Raw genomic sequence first — 14,105 nt, 5'->3', positions numbered from 1 at the left:
GTTTAAAAATCCTGTAAGGAATCTAACAACACGAGGTTAAAGTCCAACAGGTTTATTTGGTAGCAAACGCCACTAGCTTTCGGAGCTCTGCTCCTTCGTCAGATGGAGTGGAAATCTGCTCTCAAACAGGGCACAGAGACACAAAATCAAGTTACAGAATACTGATTAGAATGCGAATCTCTACAGCCAACCAGGTCTTAAAGATACAGACAATGTGAGTGGAGGGAGCATTAAGCACAGGTTAAAGAGATGTGTATTGTCTCCAGACGCGACAGCCAGTGAGATTCTGCAAGTCCAGGAGGCAAGCTGTGGGGGTTACTGATAGTGTGATATAAAGCCAACATCCCAGTTTAGGCCATCCTCATGTGTGCGGAACTTGGCTATCAGTTTCTGCTCAGCGACTCTGCGCTGTCGTGTGTCATGAAGGCCGCCTTGGAGAACGCTTACCCGAAGATCAGAGGCTGAATGCCCTCCACTCACATTGTCTGTATCTTTAAGACCTGGCTGGCTGTAGAGATTCGCATTCTAATCAGTATTCTGTAACTTGATTTTGTGTCTCTGTGCCCTGTTTGAGAGCAGATTTCCACTGCATCTGACGAAGGAGCAGCGCTCCGAAAGCTAGTGGCGTTTGCTACCAAATAAACCTGTTGGACTTTAACCTAGTGTTGTTAGACTCCTTACTGTGTTTACCCCAGTCCAATGCCGGCATTTCCACATCTTTAAAAATCCTGGCAGCTAAATTCCTCGATTGGGCATAAAATTGGTGCTGCGGAAGGAATTGCCAATGCCATTGTAGCAGCCCATCCCATTGTCCACGGCTTATCCAGAGGAGAGAGAGCTGATAACTTCTCCCGAACTGCTCTCTACCATCCCGCTCCTCCCCAGCACCAGGCGCCGCCCGCCGGCCTCTTTCATCTTTTCTAACCCGCGCACGTCTAAACCTGACGTGTGTGTGTTTCAAACCAGAGTCCTGCCTTCATCATATTATTTGGGTCAAAATACACTAACAAGGCAAATGGCTGCAGAGTGAAAGCTTCCTTCTGTTCTTCTCACCATTTCTATTTCTGGTATTTGTTTTAACAGTTGATGAAGTGGAGCCAAAATGGTGCAAACATTTTTTTTAAAAATCTGCCATAGTAGTTGACCATCCCCAGAAATGATTTTCAGCTCAGAAAAGCCTTTTAGCTGTGGGGCCTCCTTTATGCATTTTACTTTTTCTGGCAAAGGGTGTAGACCCTTCGAATAGACCTTGAATCCTAAGTAGGAAGATAGGAATTAGGAGCAGAAGTAGGCAAGTTCAGCCCTTTGAGCCTGCTCCGCCATTCAATCAGATCACGGCTAATCTTTCCCTGGTCTCAAATCCGCCTCCCCACCTGTTCTCCAGAACTCTATTTCCCTTTTTTAAATTAGAAATATGTCTATCTCCCTCTTGATACCATTCAACGACTCAGATTGCACTGCACTATGGGGCAGCGAATTCCACAAATTCACCACCCACTGTGAGAAGTAGTTCCTCCTCATCTCATTTTAAAATCTACTGCCTCGCAGCCTATATCTGTGACCTCTTGTTCTCGATTGCCCCAAAAGAGGAAACATTTGGTCTACATTTATTTTATCAATCCCTTTTAAAATTTTATATACCTTGATCAGATCTCCCCTCATCCTTCTAAACTCCAGTGAGTACAAACCCAAACTGTTTAATCTCTCCTCATACGTCAACCCCTTCATCCCCGGAATCAATCTGGTGAACCTCCTCTGAACTTCCTCCAATGCCACCACATCATTCCTCAATTAAGACCATAACTGGACACAATACTCGAGATATGGTCTCACTAACACCCTACACAATTGCAACAACACTTCTCTACTTTTATACTCCAGTCCTTTTGCAATAAATGCCAACATCCCATTTTCCTTTTTTATTACGTGCTCCACCTGCATACTGACTTTCTGCGATTCATGAACATAGAAACCCAGAGCCCTCTGCCCGGATGCATTTTAAATCTGCTTTCCATTTAGGTAATAAATTGCCTTTCTATTTATTCATGGATAACCTCACACTTACCAACATTAAACTCTATCTGCCAAATTTTGGCCTATTCTAGCCTATCTATTTCCATCTGTAGAATCTTTATATCCCCTTCACTGCCTGCCTTCCCACCTATTTTAGTATCATCCATAAATTGTGCTATGTTACACTCTGTCCCTGCTTGCAGCTCATTTATATAGATTGTAAACAGTTGAGGTCTGAGGACTGACCCCTGCAGCACCGTGCTCGTTACATTTCCCCAGCCAGAGAAGGACCCATTTAATCTGACCCTCTGTTTTCTGTCAGTCAGTCAATCCTCAATCCAATCTCGTACTCTACACCCAATCCACTGCAATCTTACCTTCTGGATCAGTCTTTTCTGTGGCACCTTGTCAAATGCTTTCTGGAAGTCTAAATATACCACATCCATAGGCTGCCCACTATCCACCTTGCTGATTACGTCCTCAAAGAACTCAAGCAAGTTTGTCAAGCATGCCTTTCCCTTCATAAAACCATGTTGACAATGGTGCATTGAGCTTTGTCTTTCCAAATGCTCAGTCATCTCCTCCTCAATGATTGATTCCAACAACCTCCCCACCACTGAGGTCAAACTAACCTGCCTATAGTTTCCTACTTTTTGCCTTGCTCCCCTTTTGAATAGGGGCATCACATTAGCGAATTTCCAATCTACTGGGACCTTATCAGAATCGAAGGAATTTTGAAATATCACAAATAACGCATCCACTATCTCTCCTGTCACCTCCTTTAATCACCTCGGGTGCAGGCCATCAGGTCCCAGAGACTTATCTGCCCTTAATCCAATTACTTTATTCAATATCCTCTCCCTAGTGATGGTTATTGCACCAAGTTGCTCTGCATTAGCTACAGTTTTTGGAAAATCTTCATTATTTTCTACCATGAAGACAGAGACAAAAATTGGTTTAGTGCCTGTCATTTCTGTGTTCCCCATTAATACCTCCCCAGTATCATCCTCTGAAGGGCCAACATTTACCATAGCTAAGCTCTTCCTCTTTATATACTTGTAAAAGCTTTTGGTATCTGAGTTTATGTTTTCTGCCAGTTTCCTTTCACAGTTCATCTTAGCTCTTTTAATTTTATTTTTAGTAGCCTTTTGCTGAACCTTCAAGTTCTCCCAATCCTTCAGCTTACCACTAGCTTTTGCAGTTTGGTATGCCCTAATTTTTGCCTTTATGACCTCTTTGACTTCCTTGTCTAGTCATGGAATGTTTTTCTTCCTTTTACAATTCAAAGAACAAAGAACAAAGAAAATTACAGCACAGGAACAGGCCCTTCGGCCCTCCAAGCCTGCACCGACCATGCTGCCCGACTGAACTAAAACCCCCTACCTTTCCGGGGACCATATCCCTCTATTCCCATCCTATTCATGTATTTGTCAAGACGCCCCTTAAAAGTCAGTACCATATCCGCTTCCACTACCTCCCCCGGCAACGAGTTCCAGATACCCACCACTCTCTGTGTAAAAAATCTGCCTCGTACATCTCCTTTAAACCTTGCCTCTCGGGCCTTAAACATTTGCCCCCTAGTAATTGACTCTTCCACCCTGGAAAAAAACTTCTGACTATCCACTCTGTCCATGCCTCTCATAATCTTGTAGACTTCTATCAGATCGCCCCTCAACCTCCGTCGTTCCAGTGAGAACAAACAAAGTTTCTCCAACCTCTCCTCATAGTTAATGCCCACCATACCAGGCAACATCCTGGTAAATCTTTTCTGTAGCCTCTCCAAAGCCTCCACATCCTTCTGGTAGTGTGGTGACCAGAATTGAACACTATATTCCAAGTGCGGCCTAACTAACGTTTTATAAAGCTGCAACATGACCTGCCAATTTTTAAACTCAATGCCCCGGCCGATTAAGGCAAGCATGCCGTATGCCTTCTTGACTACCTCCTCCATCTGCATTGCCACTTTCAGTGACCTGTGTACCTGCACATCCAGATCCCTTTGCCTATCAATACTCTTAAGGGTTCTGCCATTTACTGTATATTTCCTATCTGTATTAGACCTTCTAAAATGCATTACCTCACATTTGTCTGGATTAAACTCCATCTGCCATCTCCCCGCCCAAGTCTCCAACTGATTTATATCCTGCTGTATCCTCTGATAGTCCTCATCGCTATCCACAAATCCACCAACCTTTGTGTCATCTGCAAACTTACCAATCAATCCAGTTACATTTTCCACCAAATCATTTATATATATTACAAACAGCAAAGGTCCCAGCACTGATCCCTGAGGAATGCCACTTGTCATAGCCCTCCATTCAGAAACGCACCCTTCCACTGCTACCCTCTGTCTTCTTTTACCGAGCCAGTTTTGTATCCACCTTGCCAGCTCACCTCTGATCCCATACAACTTCACCTTCTGCACCAGTCTGCCATGAGGGACCTTGTCAAAGGCCTCACTGAAGTCCATGTAGACAACATCTACTGCCCTACCTTCATCAATCTCATCTTTGTCACTTCCTCGAAAAACACGATCAAGTTCGTGAGACACGATCTCCCCTTCACAAAACCATGTTGCCTCTCACTTATACGTCCACTTATTTCCAAGTGGGAATAAATCCTGTCTCGAAGAATCCTCTCCAATAATTTCCCTACCACTGATGTAAGGCTCACTGGCCTCTAATTACCTGTATTGTTCTTGCTACCCTTCTTAAACAAAGGAACAACATTGGCTATTCTCCAATCCTGTGGGACCTCCTCTGTAGCCAGTGAGGATACAAAGATTTTTCTCAAGGCCCCAGCAATTTCCTCCCTTGCCTCTCTCTGTATTCTGGGGTATATCCCATCAGGCCCTGGGGACTTGTCTACCTTAATGTTTCTCAAGAACCCCAATACCTCCTCCTTTTTGATCTCAACATCACTCAAACTATCTACACATCCTTTCCCAGATTCAGGGTGAATTTCTCTCCCTTTCAGGAATATACTTTAATTGAGAGGTATTCAATATCTCCCTGAACATCTGCTATTGTTCCTCAACTGTCCTGCCCTCAATTATTTGAGCCCAACCTACTTGGGCCAACTCTTTACTCAGGCCTGTATAATTGCCTCTGTTCAACACGAAAACTCCAGCATGGCATTCTGTCTTAGCTCACTCAATCTGAATCTGAAATTGTGATCAATCTTTCCTAGAGGTTCTTTGACAACAAGACTATTTATCAACCCTTTTTCATTACATATAATTAAATCTAAAATAGCCCGCTGGCTGGTTGGTTCCATAACACATTGCTCTAAGAAACAATCCCTCATACACTCTTATGAAATCTCTCTCAAGACGACCTTTGCCAATTTGATTAATCCAGTCAATATGCATGTTAAAATGTTAAAATTACTCCTTATTAGTAATGTACCCTTCTCACAAGCCCTCATCTTTTCTTGGTTTATATTATGCCCCACTTTGGAAGTATTGCTTGGGGGCCTGTAAATTACTCCTCCCAAGATGTTTTTTCCTTTGTTTTTTATTTCCACCCAGATTGATTCAACATGTTGGCACTTAATGCCAATGTCATTTCTTAATACAGCCTGATGTCATCTTTAACCAATAAAGCAACTCCACCTCCTGCCCCATCTTGTCTATCCTTTCCGAATACTGAGTACTCTTGGACATTCAACTCCCAGTCCTGGTCCTCCTGTAATTATGTTTCAGTAATCCCCACCAAATCATACTCATTTATCTCTATTTGTGCCATCAACTCATTGACCTTATTCCGAATATTGCATGCATTTAAGTACATTGTTTGTACTGGTTTGTCTTTCCCTTGCAGGATTTTCTTGTGCACTGCGTTTTTTACACATTTTGACATCCTTTATTAATCTCTGATGGTTGTTAGACAGGCCCTGCCTGTTCATCCTATTAACCTCTATCTTCTCACATACTAACCAGATGCTTTGGTTCCCATTAAACATTATACTTCTTGTAGTTTACCCTTCCTTTCCCCCTCCCACTTGCTAGTTTAAAGTCCTCTGACCACCCTATTTATCCTTTCTGCTAGAACACTAGAACCAGTTTGGTTCAGGTGGAGGCCGTCCCAACGGCACAGATCCCTCCTGTTCCCATATTGATGCCAATGCCCCATGAAATGGAACCCCTCTTTCTCGCACCACTCCTTTAGCCACGTGCTCACTTCCCTAATCTTCTCATTCCTATGCCAATTTGGCTTTAACAATTCTAAATGTTTTTGCACTTTTTGAGCAAGATACATTGCATTGTGTATGGCATATATTTTTAGGACAAAAATCATCTTTCCCTCAAAAAATGCCACAGTAATTGAAGAGAGTGGAGAATTGGTAACACGCAAGGCTCCCAAACCACATTGTCTTTGAGTTTCCAGGAATTAAAGATTGATCTTCTGGGTTCTGTAGCGAGCAATTCTCTCTAATAAGCTAAATAAGAATTAAAACAACAGGTTCAGCAGCTGATCCAGTTTGGTTTTAATACACAGTAAGCAGGGATCCAAGGATAGGACCAACCAGGATAAAAGAATCAGGTGAGTTTTTGTTGGATGTATTTTTGGCAGATGTTAAAATACACATATCTAAATTTCCAGTATCCTGCTCAGATTATAAATCAGATCATTTTAAGAGCTAGGGAGGGGGATTGATAGGACAAAGGCCCTGTGGAATGGCAGCAGTGAATAACTTGCACTTTTAATTCCAACTATCTAATCTTTGATCCTCCACACATTCCTGCAAGTGCTGATCTGCTCAACCACATCCTTGTATGCCCCTGTCCCCAGTAAAATCCTAACACTCAAAGTTCTTGCCACACTGCACACGTCTGTGGCTAAGCAAAGACTGAGAAGTCCTGCACAGATCTTGTTCAAAGATAAATAATGCACATGCATGGCCAGGGAAAAAAAAAGTTTAAAGGGAACACTCACTAAAAAAAGGTTTGCACAGCAACTGAATTTTAAAGGGAACATTACTCTTTCTCACCGTATCATTTCCCCCATTGTGACCCCTATCTTCAGTCACTTGAACCCGAGGAATTCAGACTTATATAAGTTTGGTATGGCTCCTGCTCTATCCAAGGCCACAAGAAACTAAAAGGGCTGTGAATAAAGCCCAGTCCATCACTCAAACCAGCCTCCCATTAACACTGTCTACGCTTCCAGCTGCCTCGGAAAAGCAGCCAGCATAATCAAGGACCCCATGCACCCCAGGTTTGGCAGGATTTTGATTTGATTTATTATTGTGACATGTATTAGTATACAGTGAAAAGTATTGTTTCTTATACGATATACAGACAAAGCATAGCGTACATAGGGAAGGAAAGGAGAGAATGCAGAATGTAGTGTTTCATTCATTGCTAGGGTGTAGAGAAAGATCAACTTAATGCGAGGTAGGGCTGGTCAAAAGTCTGATGGCAGCAGGGAAGGAGCTGTTCTTGAGTCGGTTGCTATGTGATCTCAGACTTTTGTATCTTTTTCCCAACGAAGAAGGTGGAAGAAAGTGTGTCCGGGGTGCATGGGGTCCTTGATTATGCTGGCTGCTTTTCCGGGGCAGCTGGAAGTGTAGACAGTGTCAATGGGAGGCTGGTTTGAGTGATGGACCGGGCTTTATTCACAGCCCTTTGTAGTTTCTTGTGACCTTGGATAGAGCAGGAGCCATACCAAGCTGTGGTACAACCAGAAAGAACGTTTTCTGTGATGCATCTGTAGAGGTTGGTGAGAGCTGTAGTGGACATAACAAATTTCTTTAGTCTCCTAAGAGTAGAGGCCTTGATTGGCTTTCCTAACTATAGCGTCTGCGTGGAGGGATCAGGACAGATTGTTGGTGATCTGGACACCTAAAAACCTGAAGCTCTCCACCATTTCAACTTCATCCCCATTGATGTGGACAGGGGCATGCCCTCCACTATGCTTCCTGAAGTCGATGACTATCTCCATTTTGTTGACATTGAAGGAGAGATTATTGTCGTTGCATCAGTTCACCAGATTCTCTATCTCTTTCCAGTATTGTGTCTCATCATTGTTTGAGATCCAACCCACAACACTGGTGTCATCAGCAAACTTGAAAATCGAGTTGAAGGGGAATTTGGCCATATGGTCAAAGGTGTATAAGGAGTATAGTAAGGTATAGGAAGCTGATATTCATACAGCAATCACATGCTTGTCTCATCTTTGGCCCCTCAATAATTCCGCAAATACCTCCAGTTCCACATTCTCTCTCAATACCTATGGTCCTCAAATTCTGGTCTTGTGAGCATTCCTGATTTTAATTGCTCCATTGTTAATGGACCTGCTTGTAACAGCCAAGACCCAAAGCTCTTGAATTTCCTTTCTCTCCACCTTTCTATATTTCTTCCCTCCTTGAAGTCACTCCTTAACGGTATCTTTTTGACTAACCTTTTGGACACCTCCCCTAATATCTCCTCATATGACTCATGTAATTTTGTTTATAACACTCCTGTGTAGGATGTTTTATGCCAAAAAGGCAATATAAATACAAATTGTAGTTTTTGGCCATATGGAAATAGCTGAGGAACTTTGAATCAGCTATTTACAATGTATATTAGTGAATTAGATGAAGAGACAGAGGTGTACTGTATCTAAGCTTGTTGACGATACAAAGCTAGGTGCTAATGTAAGCCATAAGGAAGACACATAGGGTTGAATTTTCCTGACTTTGAAAATATTCAAAAGGCGGGACAATGTCTGCGTCCCAATTCTGTTCACTATCACATGGTGTCCGCCAGCTTAATTTTATGGGAGATGACCAATCAGCAGACATTTCATAGAAATCATAGAAACCCTACAGTACAGAAAGAGGCCATTCGGCCCATCGAGTCTGCACCGACCACAATCCCACCCAGGCCCTACCCCCATATCCCTACATATTTTACCCACTAATCCCTCTAACCTATGCATCTCAGGACACTAAGGGGCAATTTTAGCATGGCCAATCAACCTAACCCGCACAATTTTGGACTGTGGAGGAAACCGGAGCACCCAGAGGAAACCCACGCAGACACGAGGAGAATGTGCAAACTCCACACAGACAGTGACCCAAGCCGGGAATCGAACCCAGGTCCCTGGAGCTGTGAAGCAGCAGTGCTAACCACTGTGCTACCGTGCCGCCCACTTTCTCAAAATTAAATTACTTTCTCAAATGAAATGAAAAAAGCTTCTACCTCCTTCTCATCAAACTTTGGCAATGCTTGGACATATTTAAATAGCTCCCCACCAGATCTTTGACGACAATGCTTTTGCTCTTCATCAACTGTCCGCATCACTATTCTCAACTTTACCCTTTACCTCCACCATTTTAAATTGGTGGTCACTTTTCATTGCCAGTTTCCAAAGTTCAAATTCTCTCTCATAGAGTCATAGAGGTTTACAGCATGGAAATATGGCCCAACCTGTCCATGCGCCCCTTTTTTTAAACTCCTAAGCTAGTCCCAATTGCCGACGTTAGGCCCATATCCCTCTTCCCATCTTACCCATGTAATATCTAAATGCTTTTTAAAGCACAAAATTGTACCCGCCTCTACTACCACCTCTGGCATCTTGTTCCAGGCACTCACCACCCTCTGTGTGAAAAAACTGCCCCTCTGGACCCTTTTGTATCTCTCCCCTCCCACCTTAAACCTATGCCATCTAGTATTAGACTCCCCTACCGTTGGGAAAATATATTGACTATCTAGTTGATCAATGCCCCTCATTATTTCCTTTTCCATTCCCTTACTCTATTTCTCTCCTCCCTCTCTTTTTGTTCTGCCAGGACTATTCTTTCCCTTTCTTTTCCCTTATCTGTAATTCAAGCAGTTTCATTTATTTTTCTTGTTGCAATTGAAACTGTTTCAATTCTTGTTCATGTTCAAGCTGTTTCATTTGCATTTGAATTCTAGATATTTCCAATGATTCTGACTGTGTTTCTGTCAATTTTAAATGATGAGCTATCGCCGCAATTATCTCCGCCTTCCTCACCCCTTCAGGTAATATCAACTGCGGCGTTTTTGCCAATTCCAAAAGCTTTGTTTTAGTCACCTTTCGTAAACCACCCTGCATGATTTCTTCCACACCCAGGAACCTTTTAGCCTCTGAAAGAACCATTATTCCACAAGGCAATCCCTATTTTAATCGAATGCAACACCTGAAAAGAAAACACAAATATACTCACCACTCACTGTCTTTGAGTCCAATAATCCCAAACCAAACAAGGAATATAGACTGTAATCCCACAAAAGAGCCCCCAGCTGTTAAGACCCAGGACAGAAACTCCAAGGTGTTTTGTGAAGTTAGTCTAGACGTTAAGCTTTACATCTGATTTTGGCACGGGTGAGCATAAGGTGTTTCACTCCAGGTATGATTCAAGTGACCCACTAGGAAGCTTTTATCAAACGAAGTTTATTTAACACAGTTAAAATATAACAAAAACAATTAGCATAACTTTTACCAATTACAAGGTTTTATCATGAGAAAGTATAATTCTCAACAGCTCGCTATCTCTGTTGTTCCAAGTTAAACACCTTCCAACAGACATACACCCTTCTTCAGACTTAGCACAAAAAGCAAGTATGCTCACATTTGTCACCCAATTAGGGGCAGTGGGCAGGTTTGAAGGTGGGAGGTGAATACAACATAACCCACTGCAAAGGAGACCAGCAGCGCTCATTGTGTCACCATTAGTGAAGGTGTCACTAAGGCTTAAGCAGCAGGAGGTGCAGGGAAGTAATGGAGACTGCATCAATATCAGGAGAGCAGCCACTTACCTTGTCAGTCCCATGATAGCCAGTGATATTGGACTCCAGGAAATCCCCATTCAATGACAGAGTAGTAGCATGGGAAAACAGCAGCATTGCCATTATCTGCCAGTAAGCATTAATATTCCTTTAGTTCCCATCCAGCTTTGACTTCCCTTTGTAAATCCAGGGTATGGATACATTGGGGATCTGTATGACGGGCGGCACGGTAGCACAGTGGTTAGCACTGCTGCTTCACAGCTCCAGGGTCCCGGGTTCGATTCCCGGCTCGGGTCACTGTCTGTGTGGAGTTTGCACATTCTCCTCGTGTCTGCGTGGGTTTCCTCCGGGTGCTCCGGTTTCCTCCCACAGTCCAAAGATGTGCGGGTTAGGTTGATTGGCCAGGTTAAAAATTGCCCCTTAGAGTCCTGGGATGTGTAGGTTAGAGGGATTAGCGGGTAAATATGTGGGGGTAGGGCCTGGGTGGGATTGTGGTCGGTGCAGACTCGATGGGCCGAATGGCCTCCTTCTGCACTGTAGGGTTTCTATGATTTCTTCTATGATTTCTATGATAAATCAAAATTGTTGATTTTGATTGTTGGCGGGAATTACTCACTTAACAGCCTTAACTGGCATTCCGCCAACTGGCATCGGACACAGCCAGCCCATTGGAAAAGCAAGCAGAGACAGGAGCTCATCAGCAAACCAACTCGATTACATTTTTCTGAATTTGCTTGTATCTGTTTGCATTCATTAGGTCAGTGGGCAAGAAGGTGGTAGTTGGAGTATGATGTAGGGTAACATGAAGTTATTCACTTTAGTAGTAAGAATTGAAAACAGAATACATTTTAAATTATGAGAAACTATTAAGTGTTGGTGTTCAGACGGATTTGGATGATCTTGTACATTAAATTAAATTGCAGATACAGTAAACAATTCGTAAGGCAAATTGCAAGGGGAGTGGAGTACAATATTGAGGAAGACTTGCTGCAATTGTATAGATCTTTTGTAAGACCACATTTGATGTACTGATGTACAATTTTGGTCTTTATACCCAAGGAAGGACATGGTTGGCTTACAGAGGCGCCAAGGAGATACTTTAGATTGATTCCTGGTATGGTAGTGTTGTTCGATGAGGAGAGATTGAGTAGAATGGACCCATACTCTTCAGGGAACAAAAGGTAAGCTAATTGAAACATGCAAGATTCTGAGAGGGATTAACAGGAACTGAGAGGCTGTTTCCCCAACACAGACCTAGAACATATCGTCTCAGGATAAAGGATCTAGGATAAGGCAAGGAGTCATTTCTTCACTTAAAGCGTTATAAATCTTTGGAATTCTCTACCCCAGAAGAATGTGAATGCTTACTCATTGAGTATATTTAAGGCACACTAGTGAATCAAGCAATGAGGGGATCAGTTGGGAGTGAGTGAAATTTAGGCTAAACATCAGCCATGATCTTATTGCATGATAGAGTAGGTTCAAGGGGCCATATAGCTAACTCCTGCTCCTATTTTTTAATGTCCTATTTTTCTTACGAAAAGAGTCCAAAATAATGCAACACTATTCCAGGTCACTGTGCAAACCCAGGGTTTTAATAGCTGAAGTGTGTTATAAATATTTTCTATATTTGAATAAAGAGACAACAGAATGCCAGTTAAAGACTGGGTTTGAACCAGCTTTGTTTAAAAAAATTCTCATTTCAAAAAACACAGTATTCCGAAGAACAAAACATCTTTTCTGAGGAGAATACTAAGAAGCTGTGTGTAATATTTTCATCAAATATATGCAGCTTAAGACTGCATTTCAGCATAATTTATGTAACTGGGTTTGCATTAAGTGCCCCTTTAATTGTTTTTTTTGGCAATGGTTGCTTATGTTTTTGTCTGAGTTGATATTTGTAAAATAGTTATAGAAGTATTTATGATCAAAACCATCCACCATGTATCCTCTGTTTCCCCTCAAAAAATCATGGAAATCTTCGCACAATTTCACAAATTCACATGATTTTTAAAATGTGGGACAAATTAGCCTACTCACTGACGCAAATTGCCATGTGACAAAATGACAGATTTGTGCCCACATGGCACACACAATAAACTGTTTTCAGCTTGAGAAACCAACATGGGACATCAGATCACCACATGTGAAGCTTTGTTGTTCAGGTTCGTTTTGGACAGAGGAGAATTTGCAATTTGTTATACTATAATTTTGGAGCTGCATTGCTCGCTGGTCTGGATTTGCTCCGGTCTGATGAGCTAAAAGTGCTTATTTCTTCGGGAGCTACTGAAGTTCCACTTGAAATGAACTTAGAAATGGTATCAGTTAATCAGAGATGGCACTATTGTGATTCTGTGCCAAGAGTGATATTGGGCATGAGACCAAACGCATGAACAAGCGCCTATCCTAAACTTCCTGAGAAGTTTATTTATTAGTCACAAACAGGCTTACATTAACACTGCAATGAAGTTACTGTGAAAATCCCCTAGTCGCCACACTCCAGCACCTGTTCAGGTATACTGAGGGAGAATTTAGTATGGCCAATACACCAAACCAGCACGTCTTTCGGACTGTGGGAGAAAACTGAAACACCCGGAGGAAACCCATGCAGGCACAGGGAGAACGTGCAGACTCCGCACAGACAGTGATCCAAGCCGGGAATCGAACCCAGGTCCCAGGCACTGTGAAGCAGCAGTGCTAACCAGTGCTGCCTTAAACTGTCTAGGAAGAAAGCACCACAAATACATAACAAGCAGCCCAGTTGTAATGACCTCAATGAGGCTGGCCTCTTGGAGTACAAGCTTGCTGATTGAGGTAATGATTGCCTGTCCAATCAGGGAGCCTCACCTGTATATAAATATGGGAGTGTCAGGGCTACTGACACGTCAGGTTCTGACTTTGTACCTGAAGCACTCTCAGGAGTGGAATTGAGTCGCTAAATAAAGGGTATCTGGTGAAGGGATAATAGTCACGAAGGAGTCATTTCACCAGTCAAACTAAAAGCAAGTGTGCAGTGCTAACTGATGATTTGGCTCTCATTGTCAATAAGGCAACAATATGCTGTGGTAACTATTGGTTACAGAACTTCGAGTGAACCGAAGGACACTAAGTGATTGCGTTAAAAGATCATCACTACTAGGACTCAGAATTGAGACAAACATCTAGAGAAATGCTTTCTGATAATCTTACATTCTTGACTTGATATCATCAGGCTGAAAAGCAGAATTACTAGGTGGTCCTCTAATCTCTTTATTGCTTTGCACAAAGGTTGACAAAGAAAGTCAGGTAAAATTTAGACTCCACCAATAGGACTTTGAGTTCAGACGGAAGATGATGACAATGTTATAATCTA

At 42.5% G+C, this 14,105-nt stretch overlaps 1 protein-coding gene across 3 annotated transcripts in view; it reads right to left on the bottom strand.

Moving 5' to 3' along the window:
- Nucleotides 1-14,105, bottom strand: part of mctp1a (multiple C2 domains, transmembrane 1a) — a 599,923-nt gene that overhangs the window by 421,018 nt on the left and 164,800 nt on the right. The gene's annotated exons all lie outside the window — the stretch shown is intronic.

Source organism: Mustelus asterias, chromosome 6, assembly GCF_964213995.1.
Source record: "Mustelus asterias chromosome 6, sMusAst1.hap1.1, whole genome shotgun sequence".
Classification (NCBI taxonomy): domain Eukaryota; kingdom Metazoa; phylum Chordata; class Chondrichthyes; order Carcharhiniformes; family Triakidae; genus Mustelus; species Mustelus asterias.
Note: the sequence above shows the minus strand (reverse complement) of the source record. Positions and strands in the feature narration are given on the sequence as shown.